The following is a 9,202-nucleotide window of genomic DNA, read 5'->3' as shown; positions in this document are numbered from 1 at the left end:
ACTGACCTTTATGCTTGAACTTGGTAGAGAAGGTCTTTATCTGTCTCTTGTCAGTCGCCAAGCAGAACCTTACGGACTACCACTTTAACGGTTAGGACATGAGCTCATGGTTTTGCTGATGAGCTCATGCTGCAGTGTCTTTGTTCATTCATGGCCAAGATTGCTTCTTTTTTTTTTTTTTTTTTAAATGACCTGGTCCTTACTGTGCTGACTTAAAATTTCAACCATTCACCATCCAAGATACTCTTCTATCTTTTTAGACAGACTGCAGAGGAGGGCGTGCATTTGTCAGTGATGTCAGTCTCTATGCCCTGATGATATCATTGCTTTTATGGAGACCAGCCATTTTAAATCATTTATTGTAGATGTTTTCAGCACCCTGCAAACTTGATTATACGACAGTGACTTCATACCACCGCCTCTGTCTCAGAGTGCGCGCTGTGTCAATACATCCCGCAGGGTATTTCCAGAAAATCACATTTGGAGAAGGACAGAGAAAATTTCCGCCGCACTGCTTTCATAATGTGTCACAAGTGCTGGAAGGCATTGACATGGTGGTGAGTGTCATGTCTCTCCTCCAGCTGTAGTTGTTTTCTTATGATGAGGTTTATCTAGCCAAACAATGTGTGCTCTTTTTTTCAACTTTGACCCAGGAAAACATAGAACCTCAGAAAAGAAAATTTACAGCAACGTCAGTGTATAGAAAGAGAATAATCTTATGGGTCTGAGGAATAAAAACCAGCTGAAACACAGGGATAGGAATGTAGCCTGAAGAAGAAAACGATGTGAACAGATGAGAGAAAAGGGGATGCTGCCAAATTTGTCAGCGGCAGACGTGGCATGTTGGGTAGAACTGTCATTCAGCGGTATTCTGGGCCGCTCAGTAACAGTGGATCTACGCCGAGCTGAAAAGTGTGGGAGGGATGACTGACAAGAGACGGAGAGGAGGGATCTATTCAGAGAGCCTCTCTGTGTTATGGCTGAGTGACAGGACTGTGAGGTGTGTGAGATGGCTGTATATTCAAGTGATTTAGCGGGACAGTGGTGTTGGGCATGTTGTGTGCTCATGTCAAACAAATGAGAGTTGTCAAACTGGATGATGGTTTTGCCTCTCAATGAGAACGTGCGTGCATGTGTGCTGTGGCAGGAATGAAAAGAGCAATTTTGCCTGTCCCTCAAAATACACTCACACACATTCGCGGCTTCCTCAACTGCAGCCAGTATTGTGAGTTCAGATTGGCCTCAGTAGCCTGCGTCAATAATGATCAGCATCAATAGACTTTGACTCACAACCTTGTCACCAAGCAAAAGGGACAGAAGAAGGGAAAAAAGAAATATGGAAGAGGGAGAAAAAACATGCTGTGAAGATGGCTGAGGAAACTGGGCTGGAAGAGGACTGAAATAGCCTTTGGCGCAGTATGACTAAGACTTTAATTGCAGAGGGACAGAGAGATGTGGCCCTCTATTGTGTGTGTGTGTGTGTGTGTGTGTGTGTGTGTGTGAGAGTTTGCTTGTGTGTAATGTGTAGCTGTTTCCTTGTTTATCTTCAATTCATAGATATCGCTTATCGTGCAGTTTGGAGAAAATTAGTTCTATGACTGTCTCTCCCATGATTTACCTGTCTGCTGGTTTTGAGTTTGTGTGTGTTTGTTGTCTGTTTGCACCATGTGAGAAAACTAAACAATGATTTATTTTTTTTTGTTCCTATTCTCCGAGGGTAAATTGCTGTCACTGTTTGGTGACCTCCCGCACAAACACACACATACAATCACTTCACAATGCACCGACATTTCCGGTGCCACCGTCTCTTTTCTCAAATAAAAGTTTCCCGATGTGATTAGCACCACAAGAGCGCCTTCTTCTCCCTCCTTCCATTTCGACATCCGTTTCACTTTGCTTCTCTTCCTACTCTCTTCACCAGATGACTCAAACTGGAGCTGCAGGGTAAATGGTGGGTCTGTTGCTGCATTATTATGTGTGTGTGTGTGTGTGTGTATATTGGTGAGAGAGAGGTGTGAACCTTGGGACTTGTGTCTTGGCTGTAGCAAATCCCCAAGGTAAGCAATTATCCCAAGTTACAACCAACATATTGCTAATGTGTCTCAGTTGTTGCAGCTATTTACCTAAAATGCAATGATGAATCATTAGCTGTGGGGAGAACTCTGCAGAGGGAATAATGCCGAGATAGCAGGACTCATCAGTTAATCGAGTTTCACACTGAACCAATAAAAGAATATTCACTTTGCAGTTTTGGTGAAGCTCTACATCACCCCCGCTCCCTCCAGCAGCGTGGAGGTACTGCAGTGGAAAGTGGACGGGGTTGTCACAAAAACAAAAGCACATTCACAAATTTCTTTCTCACAGTCACACACTCAACTGGAAAGGCCACGCCATAGTTATCAGGGAGGAAGTGATGCTATCACCTCTTCCTGTTGGAGGTTGGTTTGTTGCTCCTCCCCATGTGTGTATGCAGAGGTATGCGTATGTGTTCATATGTGTATGTCTCATTGTGACATTTGAATGAAATACATTTTAGTGTATTTTGAGCTCTTCCTCTTTTTTAAGTGCATTTGGATTGATGTTCGATGGATGGATGGATGGTAACTTTCCTCCTCTAGTAGTTACTATTTGGTGTCTTTGCTTAATTATGACTCATATGCATATTACATTATTTTATAATCATGCAAACATCAAAGTTGCAACATCTGTTCTTTTATAAAAGAAGAACATTCAGCAGCATGCTAGCTCGAGATTATAATAATTTTCTGCCCATTTCATTGCACAACATATTTTTCGTAATGTTTTTGTGTACCGATCTTTATACATGCCTCTTGAGTTATTGAGATATTTTTGTTAAAACCCACTCTTCTTCAAACTGCAAAATTAATAGCAACATAATAAGCTCCACAGAGGCTTGTAGTAATATCAGAACGCCATTCATGAAATACAGTGTAGTCAAAGGGTTAAACTTCATTTATGTTTCTATATTGTGCAGCTTTCGAGCTTTACTTAATTTTTTTTTTTTTTAATCTCAGGAGCAGAGATTGGTGAGTACAGTTTATTGACTCGAGATAAAGAGACTATGAAACCAGTGAAGTCAGCGGCATAGATAATTGCGTCTACCAAATGCATGACACCTTGTTTGTCTTCATGCAATTGCAGTCATTATTTAAGGACCAAATGAGTTGAAAAAAGCTAAATGTTAAAAGTGAAAATGTATTTGTGATTTTATCCGGCAATATGCCGTGACAGGAATATGTAATCTTTAGGGAAATGGCTCAACAAAGGAAAAAGTGACACCTTAAACGCATCTTAAAGAGTAAAATCAAGCATATGCATATATTTCTCTCACTACTTTCTTATTTTTTTCTTTCTTTCTTGCTCTCTCGATATGCCCTCTACTGGTTGTAATTGGCATTATGTCAGCCAACTAGGTAATAGCTAAACCATCCTGCTGCTACATCAGGAAATCTGATCTGTGAGAACCATGCACCTTTGGATCTTACGCCTCTGCTTCCAGGAAGCTAAAACTGCTGTCAATTACACAAACCCAGCTGACACCTCCAGCTTTGATCTAATTCCGCTTTCTTCATCCATGCCCAGCAGTGCATGTCTCAATGCCACATCTACTGCAACATGCCACACAGGATGACATCATCATCCTGGGGCAAACAGCCAATGAGAACCCACAGGGGGGAGTCAATCACGGGTCATTGCAATAACGTCGACCAATCAGCACATGCCAAAAGGCCTGTAACCATGGTGATTAGCCTGGGTTCAAATACTTGCATGCGTGGCAGATGCCCCCTGCGCTGGTTCCATATGCATTTGTGTGCATAGATGGGCCCGTTGCATTATTCCTATACTAGGGTAGGTATATGCATGAAGGGGCACAGAGCTGTTATCATCATGGCACACTGAGGTGAACTCACTCACACCACCACACATGCATGTGAGCTGTATTCCTAGTTTTGTAACATATGGCTTATGCATGCATAATGTAATCCATACATGTATTAGACATGATCATCCCCCAGCTTCTACATGTTATTTCCTGGGTTTTTTTTCAGCCCTTGCAAGTTCTAACCACGGTAATTATAGTTGTTAGCTCTCCTCTGTATTGTTCTCCGAGAGGATGGATGAGGAGACGTGTGGGTGGCAGTGAAGGGTGAGGGGAGGGGAGGCAAGGACAGCAAGCAAACAGCACTGTTGAGTAGGAGAAGTACAATGGGCTGTGAGTCAGAGGAAAAAGAGGAGCGAGAGAAAGAGATGGGTGTGCTGTGAAAAGGTCAGTGTGTGGAGGGCTTTTTTAAAAAAAAAAAATGCCAGAAGATTGAGGAAACTCAGGAATGTTGTGTTCATGCTATCGCTCTGTTTAATGGCTTTAATGTTCATATCTGGCAAGGCAGAACTCGAGCAGGTGAATCATTATGCAGAGAGAGAGAGAGAGAGAGGGTGGGGGCGCTACTTAGGAGAGGCTCAAAATGAAAATTAATTAAACAACATACAACTATGAATTTCTGTTCTGAGAATACATTTAAATAGCTTGTGTTTGACAGGTAAGGGACATTTTAATGCAAAGTGTTTCTCTCCAGCTTGTTCCAATAAAAATATGTGACCTCTTGCCTCTCCTGCTTCCCCATTCAATTATTTCTTATGCCAAACCATCATCGTGACGTGGAATCATTTGACCCCTGCATTCCTTATTCCCAAGACTAAACACACCATTGTTATCTCAATTGTCTGTGACTGAATTATCTGAATTATATGCTACACTACTTTGCACACCCAGCAGCAAAACAGACACCGCAGTCATCCAAGCTATTCATTTACGCGGCCCTGACTTCTTTTTCAGCATCTTCCCTGTGATTTGCCCTCAGTCCTCACCTCACATTTTATCAAGCACACTCTCAGTTCGGTCTGTCAGATGAACACTCTCTGGACCAGAGTGATTCTGACCAAATTAGGACACCAAGATCTTGTGAATCACTACAGAAAAATGAATGCTGTGATTTGGTATCAAAAACTTATGACATTTGGAGATTTTTTTTTATTTTTGAGCAACTGGATGTCGATCGCTTCTGTTCTAGAAATTGCTCAGATTATTGTCTTATTGTCAGTATACATATGAGAGCCATACGTCTTCTGAGTGCCCTGTGTCTTGTGTGTGTTGTTAAGTTTCATGAGGCTGTGATTAACCTTTGAAAATGACAGTGACAGTTTTTCTCTCATTTCTCTCAATGGCCATGACGGTTCATCTCTCATCAAAATTTAGCCCCATTCCTGACAAGCTAGCATGAAATGGTTGGTGCCAATGGATGCCTGAGGTCTGCTCACCAACAGCCTCTAACAGACACAAATGTCGGCTGGGGAAGCATATGCCCCCATGAGTCTCTGAGGGCTAAAAACAACACACTGAGCCTCCCAGCCCCCTCTTAGCGGCTGTCCAATACCATGGTGGTGGTGCCGTTGTGTACTCAAGTGCATTGCCTTTTTAATACAGTGGGGTTTATATACGTCGCTGCTGATTGGATCACACCTCTGACATGGCCACCAAATGAGACCAAACATATGCTCAAAGCCCGATGCACACCATTGCGGTGAAACACGCCGATCAACCCATAAACCACAGTAAAATGATGCACACCATTTTCAGATTGAGCACGCCTCTGGTCTGAGTCCCTCCTGATTAGATACTATCATACATCCTGCTTTATCAAGCGGTTTACTGATGATTTTGCATTCATTGTTATGTTTCTTGTTACACGTGTCTGTAGGAGGGATGAGTGGTTCTTAATCAAGCAGATTTTTCATTTTTCCAAGTTTTACATGATACATGGGATTTTACTGGTGCCTTTTACAGCAGTAAAATCCAACACCAACCTATTTTTTTCAGTGTTGACAGTGTGTTCTGTAGATTGTCCAGAGGGCCGTGTTACTGGCCTGGTCTAAATGTGTTTGTTCCATTTTTTTGTATTGGGGCAGAAATATCAGAAACAAAAATACTGAAAACCTTCCTGGGTACCACCAGAGTTTAGTTTTATGTTTACTTGTCTGAGTTTGTAGTTTGGGGGAAATTGACCCTTTAACAGTCCTAAAACAAGTAAAAAAAGATCTCTCCTCTTGGACTGAGACAAAAGCACCTGTTTACTTTACAGGTCCTGAGAATATTGAAATGAAATCAGAGAACTGTGTATCAGAAAAATCCTGAAAGAAGCTTACTTTCTTCGACCTAAAGTATTCCAAACCCTCAACAGATCATGAATCTAAAATAAGATTTCAAAACTCAACACGTTGTTTTTCTGGTGGGATATGACACAGTTTAATGCAAATGTGCACAACGGCAGCGAACACTTTAAGTTAAATCCTGCACGTTAAGCATCTTAAATACAAAAGAATGGAGGCTAAGACGCTAATCCTTCACACTTGGTATAACAAGATTCTTTCTTTGCTGTAATGAACACTACATTTAGGCCATAAGTCGTCTCAAAGCATTTTATGTGAGTTTTTCTTTTAATTTCTAATTTCTTTTTTTGAGTCTTCACTTATTTGTTCTTTCCTTTCAGCAAAGATGTGGACCAGAATCAGCTGTTTAAAATACGTTACTAACAAGTCTTTTCTTAGTATTCTCTTTAGGGTGGACTTTAATGAACTTAGTGACTGTTATCATAGAGCTTTCTGAGAGAGGAAACCTGCAGGGAGCCTGGACTTCATTTTCATTTAAGATCTATTCATAGAGGATCAGGTCAGCAGGGTAGCTAGATTATATCTGCAATAGATAGCTGTGATGACTCATCTGAACACAAACTAGACCACTAGGATGTGTAGCCTAGATGCCTTTGTATGACTAAAATGCATTTTTCAGTTAGTAGTTAGTGGAGATGCAAGAGTTCACAATAGTAGCTTTTTCCCCCCTCTCTTTACTCTTCCCCAGAAACATAACTTAGCCAGAAAAACTGGTTCATCTGCCCTGACCACTGAGGTTTAACTCAGTGCGCTTAATTCTGCTTTCAGAGCAGCTCATCCCCTCCAGCAAATGTTTGCTTTAACTCTAAATGTAATTCATGACTGTGTAGAAAATGATCAGAGAGAGAGAAAGAACGCACACCAGAGTTGGAGAGGTGCTGACAACGATGAAAATATTCCTCATACCCTGAGGAAAACTTTTATGTCGAAACGTCTGTACAGTTTAATCAAATTTCTTGCATTGTGGCTACGAGTGTGCGACTTCCCTCTCCTGCGTGTGTAGAGATTGATGCCATTAAAGCCCTTGTGTCAATACATCCCACCACCATACTCAACCAACACCACCTTAGACATACAGACTCTTCTGCTCTTTCACACCAATCAGAAATCCTCTTGTGAGATTAATGGCTTTTCCAGGATCTTTCTCTTTAGTCATTTTAATAACATTAGTTTGTGTTCCCTGTCAGGTTGTCCTTTCCCTTATTTTGCCTTCGTTCTACTCAATTTAACGTCACCGCTCCTAATTGTTTTGAAGCAGACTTTGTTCAGACAAGCAAAAGCCCACACAGACAGACAGACAGACAGACAGACAGACAGACAGACAGAGCTAATGCTCATGCCTTATCAATCTTTGATGTGTGGAGGACTAAAGGCAGACATCTGGAGAGGCTCCAGTTGAAAAGATAGCGATGATTACGCCTTTAGATTTTTCCCTGCCTTCCTTTCCTCATTGTTCCACTCCACCGATCCTCCACTGTGTCGCTCAACAGCTCCTCATCAGGGCGGATGTTCGCAGGCTCAGGGGGCTCGCATTTGGGCCTTCCAGTCAAGAGTGAGTGTCTTGTCCGATGGAAGAGGAAGCATCCATATTTTTTCTAAGCAAACAACATGAGGAAAAGTATAGCTCCTTTAAACAATAGAACAGGATAGGCTGCTGCACTTCCTCTATAGAACATAATGAGGATCGTCACACCATAAGAGTCACATGGGCTCTCTGTGAGGAACGCTAGCATAAAAATACTGTGGTAATCAGTGATGATATTAATGATAATGATGTTCATTTGTCTTTTCCTGATAAGTGTTGAGATGCTAATGCCTCTGGTGATGATAATATGAATAATATTGCTGTGGATTTATGTGGGAGAGACTTGGCAATGTTGCACACACGAGTGATAAACATCAGGGAGGAAGGCAGCTGCGTTTACAATGATTATTTATATACATTTTCACAGAATTCACACAATAACGAAAATGATGACACACATTAAATGATGCGTTTATGATCCCTATTTTACTCCCTCTGCATCTTGACCTACCTCAACCAGATGTGTGCTTAAAAAAACTTCAACTTAATTCACAGATGGTCATGGAAATAGTGAAGACAATCATTATAGTCAGTCACTGTACAGCAATCATAGAAGGCAAAACTCTCGACCAGCGTCTAATAACTGTAGATTAGAATAATGTTTGACCTCTTGAAGTCTCTGTGCATCCATAGCCAGTGATGATTGCTAAGCGTGACAATAGCGCCCCTTAGTGATCAAATAAACAAAATACTGGCACACAACAACCACGTGGTGGGGCACAATCTATTCAACATGCTGGATGCCTGATCAGTCTGGTCATTCTCAACAGGCCTTAGTATCAGTGAAACCCATTGTAAATGTTGGCATTTACTTTGGTGTTTTCGTGTCAGGCCTTAATCTGTGTGTCATGTTTTAGGCATTGACAGAAGGATATTAGATGTGTGGGTTTAATGAGAAAATACTTTTGTCAAACAGTTTTTTCGCAATCTCAAATTGTCAGCATTGCACACAACCACAGCCTCAAGTTGCACAACACAGATTTTTTACTGGAACGTGAATGAAAAACCATAAATCCTTCCAGATCCTCTATTTACTTACTTTTTTTTTACAAGCAACTGCAAAACAAATAGACAAAGGGATATTGTACTGAAGTATCACGTTTATTCAAAGGGCGCGACTTGACACACCATACAGTCTTTATTGGAATATTTTGGGGACACAGCTCTGTGGTTTGGCATTTAGGGTCCATGAGATGAGGAATGTTAGGATTTCCTTCGCTGCTTTTCACCCTTACTGACCAGCAGTGCACTCACAAGTTGGCTGCTTTGGGAGAGTTTTGTGAAATCGGTGAGTACATGTGTTTTTTAAATCACTATCCATCAGATGGCTGCAGTTACGCCACAAAACACACGGTGGCGATAGACAGCAAC

The sequence above is a fragment of the Pempheris klunzingeri genome, chromosome 4 (assembly GCF_042242105.1).
Source record: "Pempheris klunzingeri isolate RE-2024b chromosome 4, fPemKlu1.hap1, whole genome shotgun sequence".
NCBI lineage: Eukaryota > Metazoa > Chordata > Actinopteri > Acropomatiformes > Pempheridae > Pempheris > Pempheris klunzingeri.
The sequence above is the reverse complement of the archived record's forward strand: the minus strand, read 5'-3'. Positions refer to the sequence as shown.